This window comes from Eriocheir sinensis, chromosome 22 (assembly GCF_024679095.1).
Source record: "Eriocheir sinensis breed Jianghai 21 chromosome 22, ASM2467909v1, whole genome shotgun sequence".
In the NCBI taxonomy this organism is placed as follows: Eukaryota; Metazoa; Arthropoda; class Malacostraca; order Decapoda; family Varunidae; genus Eriocheir; species Eriocheir sinensis.
The window spans coordinates 13,970,432-13,985,431 of NC_066530.1; the positions used below are offsets into that span (position 1 = coordinate 13,970,432).

General features: G+C 40.3%; 1 protein-coding gene across 5 annotated transcripts in view; it reads left to right on the top strand.

Moving 5' to 3' along the window:
- Positions 1–15,000, top strand: part of LOC127002117 (probable G-protein coupled receptor AH9.1) — a 171,053-nt gene that overhangs the window by 8,660 nt on the left and 147,393 nt on the right. Inside the window, exons 1-2 of one of the 5 annotated variants that reach the window (XM_050867699.1) lie at positions 730–1,321; positions 3,316–4,025. The gene's annotated coding sequence lies outside the window, so the exon portion shown is untranslated. Of the gene's footprint in view, positions 1–729; positions 1,322–3,299; positions 4,026–15,000 lie in introns of those variants that run through there. The other 4 variants (XM_050867700.1, XM_050867701.1, XM_050867704.1 and 1 more) reach the window with 4 other exon arrangements.

The window sequence follows — 15,000 nt, forward strand, 5'->3', positions numbered from 1 at the left end:
CTCACCTCACGGAGATTAATGTGATGCGGGTGACGTTTGAAAATACTTAATGATCATCTATTAATTTGTTGCCTGTGAGGATGAAAATGTGTGCGTTGCGAGTGTGCGATGCGTATAAATGTGTAAGCGTTTTTATATTTATTTTTATTTTTTCACAGTATTGGAAGCAGGTCAAGGGCAAGGGAAATATGGCAAAATTGACCTCTCTTTCGGGCACTTCTCTGTACTTTTTTCAGGAGCAGTGAGTAGCGGGCTTTTTTTTTTTCATTATTGTTTTTTTTATGCTCTTGAACTGTCTCATTTGCTGTAAAAAAAGACCATATACGTATGAGTATATGATGAGTATGATGAACTGATGAAAGTGTATGAAGTGCGTATGATCTTTGAAAATACTAATGTTACCCCTTAAACTCTGCCATATCCTGCTAAGTTGGCAACACTGTCTAGCGAATCTACACCCGGAGGAGTTAACATTTGACTAAACCCCAAAAAGACCCCTAATACAGAAACCCAACGTATCAAAATGGGAGTTTAGGAATTTTAAGTGAGTAGTATACGGTGATGAAGACAAAAAAGTGTATGATGAAACTATATGATTCTTATGAGGGAATGTAGAAAGAGTGTTTGATATGTATGATGTATGAGAATCTACTTAGGCTACTCAGTGAGCTTTTTTTTTCTGTATCTTATTTTTTGCCCTTGAACTGCCTCCTTTGCTGTAAAAATAAGTATGTTATCTGTAATGACGTAAGAGTGTATCCCCGTATTCTATTCAGTTCGAATAACTCAACGTATATCAATTCTTTTATAAGCTCTTTGTCTCAACTCACAATCTCAATATTTGTTAATTATAAGGACGTTGGGAAGGTTAAAATCGTATTGTTGGACGCTGGGAAAAGTTACATCATATTGGTGGATGCTGGGCAGGCGTGGGCGTATCATATTTGCGTAGTTAACGTTATTTAGGCCTTAACTTTATCTATAAATCCCGTAATACTAATTGTTTTTCTCCTTCTTTTATAAGGTTTACAGACGGTGCAACACAACCAGGATAAAAATAGCCCAAAACTAGCCCAATCCTGCACTACACAACTTACCACCCCAAACCTGCCCAAGGGAAGCTTAGCCTAACACACCGAAAATAGCCCAATGCATTCTGGTTCAAAGTCGCCCAAGTTAACCCAAGTTCGTGGTGATATAAAGGCAAGTTGTCAAGAGGTGAGACCCTGACCTTCAATTTTAGGGACATAGTGTGAGTGAGTGACCTTGCCGAAGAGTGAGAAGAGGAAGAGAGAGGAAGAGGAAGAAAGAGAGAGGAAAAGTAAGTTAATTAGAGGGTGTGAATGAAAGAGAGAGTTTGTTAGTGATCTTGCCAAAGAGTAAGAAGAAGAGGAGGAGAGAGGAAGAGGAAGAAAAAGAGAGGAAAAAGTAATTGAAAAAGAGGGTGAAAAGAGTGAGAAGAGGAAGAGAGAGGAAGAGGAAGAAAGAGAGGAAAAACGTAAGTTGATTAGAGGGTGTGCATGAAAGAGAGAGTTTGTTAGTGACCTTGCAAAAGAGTAAGAAGAAGAGGAGGAGAGAGAAAGAGGAAGAAAAAGAGAGGAAAAAGTTAAGTAAATGAGAGGGTTAGGGCGAAGAAAGTAAGTAAATTAGAGGCTGAGAATGAAAGAGAGAGTTTGTTAGTGACCTTGCAAAAGAGTAAGAAGAAGAGGAGGAGAGATAAAGAGGAAGAAAAAGAGAGGAAAAAGTTAAGTAAATGAGAGGGTTAGAGGGAAAAAAGTAAGTAAATTAGAGGCTGATAATGAAAGAGGTTTGTTAGTGACCTTGCCAAAGAGTAAGGAGAGGAAGAGAGAGAAAGAGGAAGAAAAAGAGAGGAAAAAGTTAAGTAAATGAGAGGGTTAGAGCGAAGAAAGTAAGTAAATTAGAGGCTGAGAATGAAAGAGAGAGTTTGTTAGTGACCTTGCAAAAGAGTAAGAAGAAGAGGAAGAGAGAGAAAGGAAGAAAAAGAGAGAAAAAAGTAAGTAAAAAAAGAGGGTAACCTTGGAAAAGAGAGAAAGAGAAACGAGGAGGAGAAAGATAAAGATGGAATAAACAAATAGATAAAAAGAGTGCGTGAGTAATTGTGAAAGATGAATTAAAAGAGAGGAAGAAAACAATAGAAAGAAGAGGAATAAAGAGAAAGGCAAAAGGAGAGATAGAGAGAGACTGAAAGCTTGAGAAAAGAATAAAGTGAGATAGATTGAGAGAGAGAGAGAGAGAGAGAGAGAGATTTACATAGATTTACATAGAAAATCAGACCACACAGACCCCATGGACCAGACTAGTAGATGGTCTGTCCTTAAACCTGAGTGATTCTAAACTATACATTAATCAGATGGCTCCAGAACTTTGCATTTCAACTCCAGTTAATATTAAGTTGAAGGAAATGTCGGTCGAGCTTGTTTTTTAAAGGAGTCAATCGTGTTACACTGGATCACTGAAGGTGGGAGCTTATTCTATTCTCGCACTACAACGTTGGTGAAGAAAAATCTGGTGCAGTCTGAATTTACTTGTCTACATTTAAGTTTTGTGCCGGAGAGAGAGAGAGAGAGAGAGAGAGAGAGAGAGAGAGAGGGCAAAATAAACAGACACAAAAGGAAGAGAGAAAAAAACGAATGAGAGAGAGAGGAGAGAGAAAGCAAAAGAAAGGAAAACAAAGCGAGAGAGAGAGAGAAAGAGGATAAGTGATAAAAGAGAGAGAGAGAGAGAGAGAGAGAGAGAGAGAGAGAGAGGGGGGGGGGAGAAGAATACTTTAAGACACTCTCCTTTCTCTCTCTCACATCCTCAAACACACATGTAACTTTTTTTTCCGGGAGAGAGAGAGAGAGAGAGAGAGAGAGAGAGAGAGAGAGAGAGAGAGAGAGAGAGAGAGAGAGAGAGAGAGAGAGAGAGAGAGAGAGAGAGAAATAAAGCTCCCTTGAGGACATCCTGAAACCACAAGTGACTTTTTTTTCCGGGAGAGAAACAATAACAGCAACAACAACAACAGCAACTCCCTCCCCTTAAGGCCTTTCTCACGTGACATTTCCGTCAGGTTATCGTGAACGGCGGGGACAAAAAAAAAAAAAAATAATAATAATCCCTCCCTCCCTCCCTCCCTCCATCTCTCTCCCTCTTTCTCTCCCTCCCTCCCTCCCTTTACTCCCCTTTCTTTGTTTTTTGCGTTCTTTTAATATTTCATCTTTTCTTTCTTTCTTTCTTCTTCTTCTTCTTCTTCTTCTTCCTAAATTCCCTTACACACGACTAATCTAACCCTTTTTTAGCTTTTATTACTTCAAGATGGAGTTGAGAAAATATTTAAGTGAGTGCTGCAAAAAGAACTTGATCTTGGTATTAAAGTGTGACAGAAAATGAGATAGTGAATAGAGTGACGAAATTATAGAAAACGAGATACATTGAACAGAAAACGAGAAACAGTGAATGGAAAACGAGATAACAGTGATAGAAAACGAGATACAGTGATTGAAAACGAGATACAGTGAACAGAAAACGAGAAACAGTGAATGGAAAACGAGATACAGTGAACAGAAAACGAAGTACATTGAATAGAAAACGAGATAACAGTGATAGAAAACGAGAAACAACAGAAAACGAGAAACCGTGATAAAAAACGAGAAACTGAACAGATAACGAGATACAGTGAACAGAAAACGAGATAACAGTGATAGAAAACGAAGTACAGTGACAGAAAACGAGACATAGGAAAATAAAACGATACAGAGTGACATAGAAAACGATATACTGACAAAACGATAGTCATAGAAAACGTGAGTGGGAGAAAACGATACACAGAGACAGAGTGACAGAGTGATTCGAAACCTTTAAACAGATAAACTAAAAATAAACAGATAAGCAAACATACAAACAGAAATTAATAGACAGAGAGGAGAGTGAAGAGGCAGACTGACAGACGAGCAAGCTGCCAAGTCAGTCAATCAATCAGTCAGTCTGTCAGTCACACTCAAGCAACGATTACCGCCGTGTGTGAGGTAAGTGAGTGTTTGAGTGTGTTTCTTGTGAGTTTTTCTTTTGCTTTTGTGTGTTTTTATTTTATTTTGGGTAGTTTGATGTTTTTTTTTGTATTTTCTAGCTATCGTGAATAACTTTTAATGATGTTTGTTTTCTGTTACGTGTTTTTTTTATATTTTCGATTTTATTATTTTTTTATCGGTACTTTGTTTTCTTTAGTCATTAGGTGATTTTTTTTATTAATTTATCGGTTATTTGGTATATGGTTGTCGTGTTTTCTTTATAATTTTCGTTTACGTTTTTTTATATTGTCGATTTTATTATTTTTTTAATCGGTACTTCGTTTTCTTTAGTCAGGTGATTTTTTTTATTAATTTCTCGGTTATTTGGTGTATAGTTGTCGTGTTTTCTTTATAATTTTCTTTTACGTTTTTTATATTTTCGATTTTATTATTATTTTTTTATCGCTAATTCGTGTTTTTTCTTTGGTCATGAGGTGATTTTTTAAAATTTCTCGGTTGTTTGTGTATTGTTTTCGTGTTTTTTTCATAATTTTCTCATTTCCGTGACTTACCTTTTTAATAATGATGTTTTTTGTTATTAGTGAGTTATTTAAGGGTGTTTTCTCTGCTAAGGTATTTTTTTATATTTTTTTTTGTTCTTAATTGCGTGTTTGATATTTTCGGAAGTGCGCTGTTTGGCGGGGTTTTCAATGGCGCTTTTCGTCTACAATAAAAGGGCTTTGACTTAATAAGCTTAATACCTTATTTTTTGATTTTGTTCCTTATTTTTTCTTCTTTTTCTTCTTCTTCTTCTTCCTCTTCCTCTTCTTCCTCATATTCTTTATTTTCTTCTTCTTCTGCTTCTTCTTCTTCTTCTTCTTCTTCTTCTTCTTCTTCTTCTTCTTCTTCTTCTTCTTCTTCTTCTTCTTCTTCTTCATTATCATCATCACCATCATCTTTTTTTTTTCTTCTTTTTCTTCTTCTTCTTCTTTTTCTTCTTCATCTCATTATTATTGTTATTATTATTATAATTAATATTATTATTATCATTATTATTATCATCATCCTTAGTGAAAGCAGCGAGTGTTTTGAATGTTTTTTTTTTTTTTTTTTTTTTGGTATTAAGATAAGAGTTTGTTTTTCTTTATTGGTTATTGAGGTCATGTTTTTTGCGTGTTTTTCTTATTTTTTCTTATAAGAGCATAAGAACATAAGAACGTAAGGAGTGCAAGAGACCGCTTGGCCTATACAATACAGCTCCTGTACACTCAACCCCACCTTACCTCACCATCCATGGCTTTATCTAACCTCTTCTTGAATGTATCTATGGTATTGGCACCCACAACATGGCCCCCAAGCCTGTTCCATTCGTCCACCACTCTATTGGTGAACCAATTCTTGCCTATGTCTTTGTTGAATCTGAATTTGTCTAACTTAAAACCATTGCTACGCGTCTTACCTGGCTCTTTTACTATCAAAATCTTATTGACATCCCCTTTATTAAAGCCCTTCATCCATTTATAGACTTCGATGAAGTCTCCTCGCAACCTTCGCCTTTCTAGCGAGTTTAGATTTAAATGCTTCAGCCTGTCTTCATAAGGCAAGTTTCTCACCTCCTGAATCATCTTTGTCATCCTCCTCTGTACAGATTCTAACATCTTGATATCCATTCTATAGTAGGGGGACCAGAACTGAACTGCATAATCGAGATGAGGTCTAACTAGTGCTAAGTAAAGTTTGAGGATGACTTCAGCGCTCCTATTGCTTACGCTCCTTGAGATGAAACCAAGTACTCTGTTTGCCCGATTTTTAGCCTGAATGCATTGAGGCTTAGGACGGAGGTCAGCGCTCACTAGGACTCCTAAGTCTCTCTCACGCCCAGACCTACTTAGAGGAGTGCCATTTAAGGAGTAATTGTGTGAGGGGTTATTCCTGCCTACACTCAGAATGCTACACTTCCCGACATTGAATTCCATCTGCCACTTCCCCGCCCAATCATATAGTCTGTCAAGCTCATCCTGGAGAACGCTAGCGTCCCTGTCTGATTGGATTACTCTACCGATCTTAGTATCATCTGCTAACTTGCTGACATCACTACTAATTCCTGTGTCCAAGTCATTGATGTAAATAATAAAAAGCAGAGGACCCAGCACCGACCCTTGTTGGACTCCACTCGTAACACTGCCCCATTCGGATTTTTTACCATTGATTTGCACTCTCTGCTTCCTACCACTAAGCCACGCCCTGATCCAGTTCAAAACTTCCCCATCTATGCCGTGTGCCTGTAATTTTAGTAATAGCCGGTGATGGGGAACTTTGTCGAACGCTTTACTGAAATCTAGATACAGTATGTCATAGTTTTCATCTCGGTCAACCGCCTCGATTACTTTAGTGTAGAAGGACAACAGGTTAGTAAGGCAAGACCTACCCTTTGTGAATCCATGCTGTTAAAACTAACTGAGATGAGTGAGTGTTTGCCGGTGTTTTTAAATGTGGTGTTTTCTCTATTAAGCTAAAGTGTTTGGTTTGGTTGATTGGGAATTAATAATGTTATTGTTTTTTTAGTGTTTTTTATATATTTTTTTCATCACTGCTTCTTCTATTTTTTCTCTTTCCTTTTTCTATATTTGTCTCTTTTAATTGCTCCTGAAGGTCACTGTGTGTGTGTGTGTGTGTGCGTGTGTGTGTGTGTGTGTGTGTGTGTGTGTGTGTGTGTGTGTGTGTGTGTGTGTGTGTGTGTGTGTGTGTGTGTGTTTGTGTGTGTGTGTGTGTCTTGGAAACAATATGGCGCCATCAACAAGAAACTCATTGCTGGGGAATTCAATTTTGCCCAAGACGATACTAAGAGGAGAAGGAGGAGTAAGAGGAGGAGGAGGAGGAGGAAGGGAGGTTGTCGTTGTCCTGCTTCGTTTAATTATTTTTCCCATTTCCGTCTCCTGGACTTATTTTGGGAAGGAATTTTTTTTTTTGCTTGGTTATCTATTTTTTGTCTACTTTTTCTAATTATATGGTTTTGGGTTTTCCTCTTCCTTGCTTGTTTATTTGTTAGTTTGTTGGTTTCCGTCTGTCTGTGTACCTATCTACCTTCCTATTTGTCTTTCTACCTGTATCTTTTTTTAAACCTATTTTCCTACCTGTTTGGCTGTCTAATTGTGTTCTTATCTGTCCTATCTATCCTACTTTCCTATCCTGTCTATAAGCCTAATTTGATTGTTAACTCGTCTATGTGTCTATCTGCATCTCTGTCTATTAGTTTGGGTGTCTATCTCTTATTTCCTGTCCACCCAGCAGTGAACGGGTACTTGGTGTTTGTGGGGTTGGGGGAGGGTTATGTGTGTGTGTGTGGGGGGGGGGGGGGTGAGGATGGGGTGTGTGGATGTCTGTGTGTGATGGGGATAGCATTGTCTCTTGTCTTGTGGTCCGCTTCCTGGGTGTTAGTACGTGTGAGTTTTCAGCCGTACCCAGAAATCCGTCACTTGTAACCTCCAAGCTCGTTCGGTATGGTACTGGTAGGGGATCGTGAGTCTAGCTCTTGGTCAGTTCATGGGGGATTGCATACACACGACAAAAGCAAAATTTCCCTTCTTAACAACCCTTTTTTTTTTTACAACAAAGGAGACGGCTCAAGGGCAACTAAAAGAGCATAGAAAAAAAGCCCGCTCCTCACCGCGGCCTCGCCTCACACGACTTTCTAATCAAGCTCATCCCTATACTGTCCAAACCCCTTACGCAAGAGTTAACCAGCATCTTCACTCTTTCATCCCTCCCGCGGCCCCGCCTCACACGACTTTCTAATCAAGCTCATCCCTATACTGTCCAAACCCCTTACGCAAGAGTTAACCAGCATCTTCACTCTCTCATCCCTCACGCTGGTAAACTTTGGAACAATCTTCCTTCATCTGTATTTCCTCCTGCCTACGACTTGAACTCTTTCAAGGGGAGGGTATCAGGACACCTCTCCTCCCGAAACTGACCTCTCTTTTCGGCCACTCCTATGTACTCTATTCGGGAGCAGTAAGTAGCGGGCTTTTTTTTTCATTATTGTTTTCTTTTTTTTCATGCCCTTGAACTCTGTAAAAAAAAAAAAAAAATCTCTCCCATGATTGACAAAAGTAAAGAGAGGTCAATTTCGGGTGGAGAACGGATATTAACTTGGACTGGAGGGAGCTTGAGTAAGAATTAGAGCCGGCTGGACGGGGAATGAGAGGGGAGCGAACAGCTAATCTCACCAACCAAAGCCGTGTAATAAAACGCTAATGCTCTCTCGGCGTGACACCATACTGGAGACTCGAACCCGGGGACTACAAGATGCAAGACGTGAAGTTGGATTGACGTGAAGTTGGGTTGACATGAACTGGTATAATATAAAGTTCTTTCTTGTTATTCTATGTTTCTTAGTTCGTTTCATTGCCGCCAGATGGAGTGGAGTGGAGTGATAAGGGGATTGGGGGGGGGGGGTAGAATCAGTCCTCCTCTTCCTACTCCTCCTCCTCTTCTTAATTCTTCTCCTCCTCCCCCTTCTCTTCCTCCTCCTCTTTGTTGTCATACGTTCTAGATTTCAACTCTAGGAAATGCAAGAGAAAGAGGGAACCAGGTAGAGTTAGTGATCTTCCTCCTCCTCCTCCTCCTCCTTGTTTGCAGTTGTAGGTTCTTGTCCCATCATCCTCCGCAGGTGCAGGAGATCAAGGGAAGTTAGTGACCATCTTCCTCCTCCTCCTCCTCCTCCTCCTCCTCCTCCTCCTCCTCTTCCTCCTTCTCTTCGTTGCCTCTTTCCTTGTGTCTCTCCTCGTATGGCGCGACTCCAAATATTCCACAGCTGCCGTAGAAGAGAGGCTGGAGGTGAAGCTAGTCCTCCTCCTCCTCCTCCTCCTCGTTGTCTCTTTCCTTATGTCTCTTCTCCCTCGCAGGTGCTGTAGAAGAGAGAGTGAAGGTTAAACTAATACCTCCTCCTCCTCCTCCTCCTCCTCCTCCTCCTCCTCCTCCTCCTCCTCCTCGTGCCCTGGTGTCGTCGGGGGTTCGTCCAGGGAAATCAAAGCCTCCCCGCGCCCTTCCTCGTGGGTGAATGATGGGGCAATTAGGCGTCAGCTTCAGGCGGAGGTGATGGGGGTGACGCCGATGGGGAGGTGTGTGTGGATGGGGTGGGGGTGGGGAGGGATGTGTGGGGGTTGGGAGGAGTTATGTGTGGGGGGGTGGGCGGTGAGGAGGGGGGTGGATGTCTGTACGTGATGGGAATAGCACTGTCTGTCTCTTTGTCTGTCTGTCTGTCTGTCTGTCTGTCTAGAGAGAGAGAGAGAGAGAGAGAGAGAGAGAGAGAGAGAGAGAGAGAGAGAGAGAGAGAGAGAGAGAGAGAGAGAGGGGGGGGTAGGGGAAGAGTTGTCTGTGTGTATAATATTTTGGTAACGAAATCACTGTCTAGTCTGTTTTTAGCGAAGAAGAGAGAGAGAGAGAGAGAGAGAGAGAGAGAGAGAGAGAGAGAGAGAGAGAGAGAGAGAGAGAGAGAGAGAGAGAGAGAGAGAGAGAGAGAGAAAGAGAGAGAGAGATTTACATAGATTTACATAGAAAATCAGACCACACAGACCCATGGTCCAGACTTGGTGGTCTGTCCTTAAACCTAAGTGATTTTACATTAATCAGAAGACTCCAAAACGTTGCATTTCTACTCTAGTTGATATTAAGTTGAAGGAAGTGACGGTCGAGCTTATTTTTGAAGGAGTCAATCGTGTTACACTGGACCATTGACGGTGGAAGCTTATTCCATTCTCGCACTACAACGTTGGTGAAGAAAAATTTGGTGCAGTCTGAATTTACTTGTCTACATCTGAGTTTTACGCCATTGTTCCTCGTGCAAAGTGTCATCGATCATAAACAATGTTGATCTGTCTACATTCGTGAAACCATTAAGTATTTTAAAACATTCGATCAGTTTTCCTCAGGCGACGTTTCTCAAGAGAGAACATGTTAAGGGAAGAAAGCCTTTCGTAGGATTTGTTGCGCAAGGAAGGATCATTTTCGTTGCCCGACGCTGAACACCTTCTAATTTAGCAATATCCTTTGCATGGTGGGGAGACCAAAACTGTACCGCATATTCCAAGTGGGGTCTGACTAAACTGTTGTAGAGCGGGAGTATTACATCTTTATTCTTGAATACAAAGTTTCTTTTAATGAAGCCCAACATTCTGTTCGCTTTATTTGCTGCATCGATGCATTGCTGTGAGAATTTTAGGTTTGACGCGATTTTGACCCACAAGTCTTTGACGCATTGAACTCTTTTGATTTTTACGCAGCGCATTTCGTATTCGAACTTCTTATTCCTCGTTCCTACTTGAAGTACCTGGCACTTTTCTACGTTAAAGGCATCTCCATCTATCCGACCAAGCTGAACTTTTGTGCAAATACTCTTTGAGGCTTTGCCTGTCTTCGTCAGTGAGTACCGAGTTGCCAATCTTTGTGTCGTCTGCAGATTTACTAATGCGGTTATTGAGTCCAACATCCACGTCGTTGATGTAAATAATGAAGAGCACTGGGCCAAGGACCGAGCCCTGAGGGACGCCACTAGTGACAGGCGCCCACTCGGTGTTAAATCCGTCAATCACTACTAGAGAGAGAGAGAGCGGGCAGTGTTGTGTTGTGGTCTGAGGATGGATAACGTGTATGTATGTATGTATGTATGTACGTGTGTTTATCCTCTATTTCGCATATGCAAGGAAAACACGCTAGTCTGCATTGGCGCATTAATTAATAGAACCACCACCACCACCACCAACAACAACAACAACACCACCACCACCACCACCACCACCACCAACAACAACAACAACAACACCACCACCACCACCACCACCACCAACAACAACAACAACAACACCACCACCACCACCACCACCACCACCAACAACAACAACAACAACAACACCACCATTGTTTTCCGTATCAAAGAGCTAAGCATGAGGGGAGGGGGCATGTAAGCTGGCCTGTTATGAGTCTTACCCGTGAGCTTAAGCATCTACCGGTCTTAACATGGGTAACTTATTTATAGTCCAGGTAGAAGGGATGAGGACAGGTGCTTTGTGATGTAAGGTAGCGGTCAAGGGCAAGAGGGGAGTGTTGTTTTGTGAGTATTTTTTTGTTATAGTGGAAAAGGCAGTTCAAGGGTGCAAATAAAGGAGAAAAAATGCCTGCAGAAGGACGTTGGGTAATGATAATGATGATGAGGAAAGAGGGATGAGGAAGAGGAATGTTGGTGTAGGAAGAAAAAGAAAGTTAAAATCAGTCATCCCTGCATACTTTCTTGCTTGTGTGATTAAATAAACTTAAGAGTAGGATACAGCTGGTTTTGCTTATTCCTATGTGGGTGTGACAGGTTTGGTCGGTAAATATAAAGACGAGAAGGGGCTGTGAGTCTGATATCTCTAATTCCAGATATTTTACATTTTTTTTTTTTGTTGCTGTGAATCTTCGTTAAGAGGAAGATAGATAGATAGATAGATAGATAGATAGATAGATAGATGAAGTTAAAGTGAAAGAGGGAGAGTGTTACAAGTGTGTGAGAGAGCAGACTAAACAAAACAAACACAAAACTTGGGTAAAACAAACATGCAGAATATATGTAAACTATTGCGCATATACCCTCAAGGAGAGAGAGAGAGAGAGAGAGAGAGAGAGAGTGAGAGGGAGAGGGGTGGGTTGTAAGGTGTGATGTCTGCTTTGAAACCTAATCACACACACACACACACACACACACACACACACACACACACACACACACACACACACACACACACACACATGTTTAATACCCCATGACTGCCTGTGTGTGTGTGTGTGTGTGTGTGTGTGTGTGTGTGTGTGTGTGTGTGTGTGTGTGTGTGTGCTTGGAATATTCCCTTGACCATAAAAAAAAATATAACATCAATAAATAAATGAATAAATAAAGGAATAACAACAAACATCAAAGAAGAAAATCCAATATGTTATGAATGAAGATGAAAAAAGTTTTGATTATTTTTTTTTTTGCTGTGTTTTTTGTAACTTTTGAAACTATCACGGAATTAAATTTGATCTGTGAGAGAGGAGAAGGAGGAGGAAGGGGAGGAGGAGGCGGAGGAGGAGGAGGAGGAGGACATGGAAGCAGGAGGAAAGGAAAGAAGAGAGGAAAAAGATGTGTGAAGGAGAGAAAGGGAAACAGAAAGGAGTAGGAGGAGGAGGAGGAGAAAGAATAAACGCAGGAGGAAGAGAGAAAAAGATTAAATAAACATACTGAAAAAGGAAGAAAAGGGGAACAAAGAGAGAGACGGGAGAAGGAAGGAAAGAAGAAAAAGGGAAGGAAGAGGAAATGGGGAAAAAGGGAGGAGGGAAAAAAGGAAGAAGGAAAAAATGAAGAAAGGAAGAGGATGAAAGGAAAAGATAATGGGGAAGAAAGAAGGAGGGAAAACGGGAGAAGGAGGAAATACATAAGAAGGAAAGAAGGGGAAATAGGAGGAAATAGGAAAGAAGGAGGAGGAAATGGAGAAGAAGATCGGAGGGCAAAGGAAGAAGGATGAGGAAATGGTGAAGAAGGGGAGGAGGAGAAGGAAATACGAAGAACGGAAAGGGGAAACAGGGGAAAATAGGGAAGAAGGAAGAAAAGAAAGGGAAATAGGAGGAAATAGGGAAGAAGGAGGAGGAAATGGTGAAGAAGGGGAGGAGGAGGAGAAGGAAATACGAAGGAGGGAAAGGGGAAAAAGAGGAATGAGAAAGAAGATTAGATTCCACATAGATTCCAAACCTACAAGCTGACATTAAAGAGGTTCCAAGCCTATCAGATGCGTGTATATTTGCCCCAGGAGGATTGGCTGGTGACTTAACATACCGTACATTGACTTACATGTAGTGACTTACGCGTCTTATCAACTAGTCTGTCACTTCTTTGATCTTAGTGACTGGGGAACTGAGCCGTACACACACACACACACACACACACACACACACACACACACACACACACACACACACGCACACACACACACGTTTAAAAGTTGGTGCTGTAATTTTTTTAATGTTTGTTTTTTTATTTGTAAGTTGTTTATTTGTTTGTTTTTCGTTATTTCACTGTTGAAGGAAAAATGGTGTAGTTTTTTTTGTTTTGTTTTGTTTTGTGTGTGTGTGTGTGTGTCGGTTAGCATTACAATCAGCCATACGCAGCAGGAATTCACACACACACACACACACACACACACACACACAAACACACACACCACCATCACCACCACCAGAATGATTTAATTACCATATTCACTGAAGCATTTCGTCACTCGTTTTCATATATCTATCTAGTTTTGTCTATTTTTATTTCACTTATTTTTATGTCTGTTAATATGAACTTCTATTTTATTCATATATTTTTTTGTCATTTTGTTTCATCTTTGTTTTTACTTGTCTTTCTCTATCAATTATTATTTTTTTATCCTTTTTCTTTTTTGTTTCGTCTATTTTTATTTTTATTTCTCCATCAGTTACTTTCTTACTTTTTCTTTACTTTCATGATGTGCGCGTCTCTCTCTCTCTCTCTCTCTCTCTCTGTGTGTGTGTGTGTGTGTGTGTGTTGGTTTCTTTGTCCTATTTAAACGCACCATCAAGAACTCCATCGACACCACATTTACACACTCAATTATGTGCTTCTAATATTCAAATGACTCGCTTGGTCTTGGAAATAATTCATAACAATGCCATTACAGTCCCTTCACAACTCATTAATATCTTAATAATTGCTTTGTATAAACTTCAATAACGTCTTTTTTTACATACTGGCTCGTTGATACTTTTTGCACACTTTCAATATCAGTATCCAAATTCAACACTAAATAAAAAAAAAACGCTTTATTCTTTTATGAGTGGATAATACACTACGCATTCTTTTTAGTTTCAGTATTATCGAAAAGCCATTATATCAACACTTCGTAGAAAACGGGGTGTGGCTGTCTGATATTGCTGGAACTGATGTCAAGGGAATGGCAAAGAAAGGAAGGGAGAGCTTGTAATATTGTTGGAACTGATATTAAGGGAACGGTCTTGTAAGGAAGGGAGAGCTTGTAATATTGTTGGAACTGATATTAAGAGAATGGTCTTGTAAGGAAGGGAGAGCTTGTAATACTGTTGGAACTGATGTCAAGGGAATGGCCGAGGAAGGAAGGGAGAGCTTGTAATATTGCTGGAACTCATGTCAAGGGAATGGCCGAGGAAGGAAGGGAGAGCTTGTAATATTGCTGGAACTCATGTCAAGGGAATGGCCGAGGAAGGAAGGGAGAGCTTGTAATATTGTTGGAACTGATGTCAAGGGAATGGTCAAGGAAGGAAGGGAGAGCTTGTAATATTGTTGGAACTGATGTCAAGGGAATGGTCTTGTAAGGAAAGGAGAGCTTGTAATATTGTTGGCACTGATGTAAAGGGAATGGCTAAGGAAGGGAGAGCTTATAATACTTTTGGAACTGATGTCAAGGGAATAACTAAGGAAGGGAGAGCTTGTAATATTATTTGAACTGGTATCAAGAGAGTGGTCAATTTAAGGAGAAAGGTCGAGCATATGATATAGTTGGAACTGATGTCAAGGGAATGCTCGAGGATGGAAGAACTTGTAATGTTAGTACTGATGTTAAGGGAATGGGCAAGGGAGTAAGGAAGGGAGAGCTTGTAACACAGGCGTAAAGGAATGGACAAGGAAGTAATGGAGAGCTTGTAATATTGGCAAAAGGGAATGGACTTGGAAGAAAGGGAGAACTTGCAATATTGTTGAGAAGGATAGCAAAGGACTCGTTTAGGAAAGTAAAGTTTTTAATATGGAACTAATATCAATGTAATGACTAAGGAAGGAAGGGATAGCTAATAATATTGAATTTACGTCAAGGAAATGGACAAGGAAGGAAGGGAGAGCTTGTAAAACTGTTGAAACTGTTCTCAGGGGAATCATTTAGGAAGGGAAAGTCTGTAATATAGAAATAATGTTAAGATAATCATAACA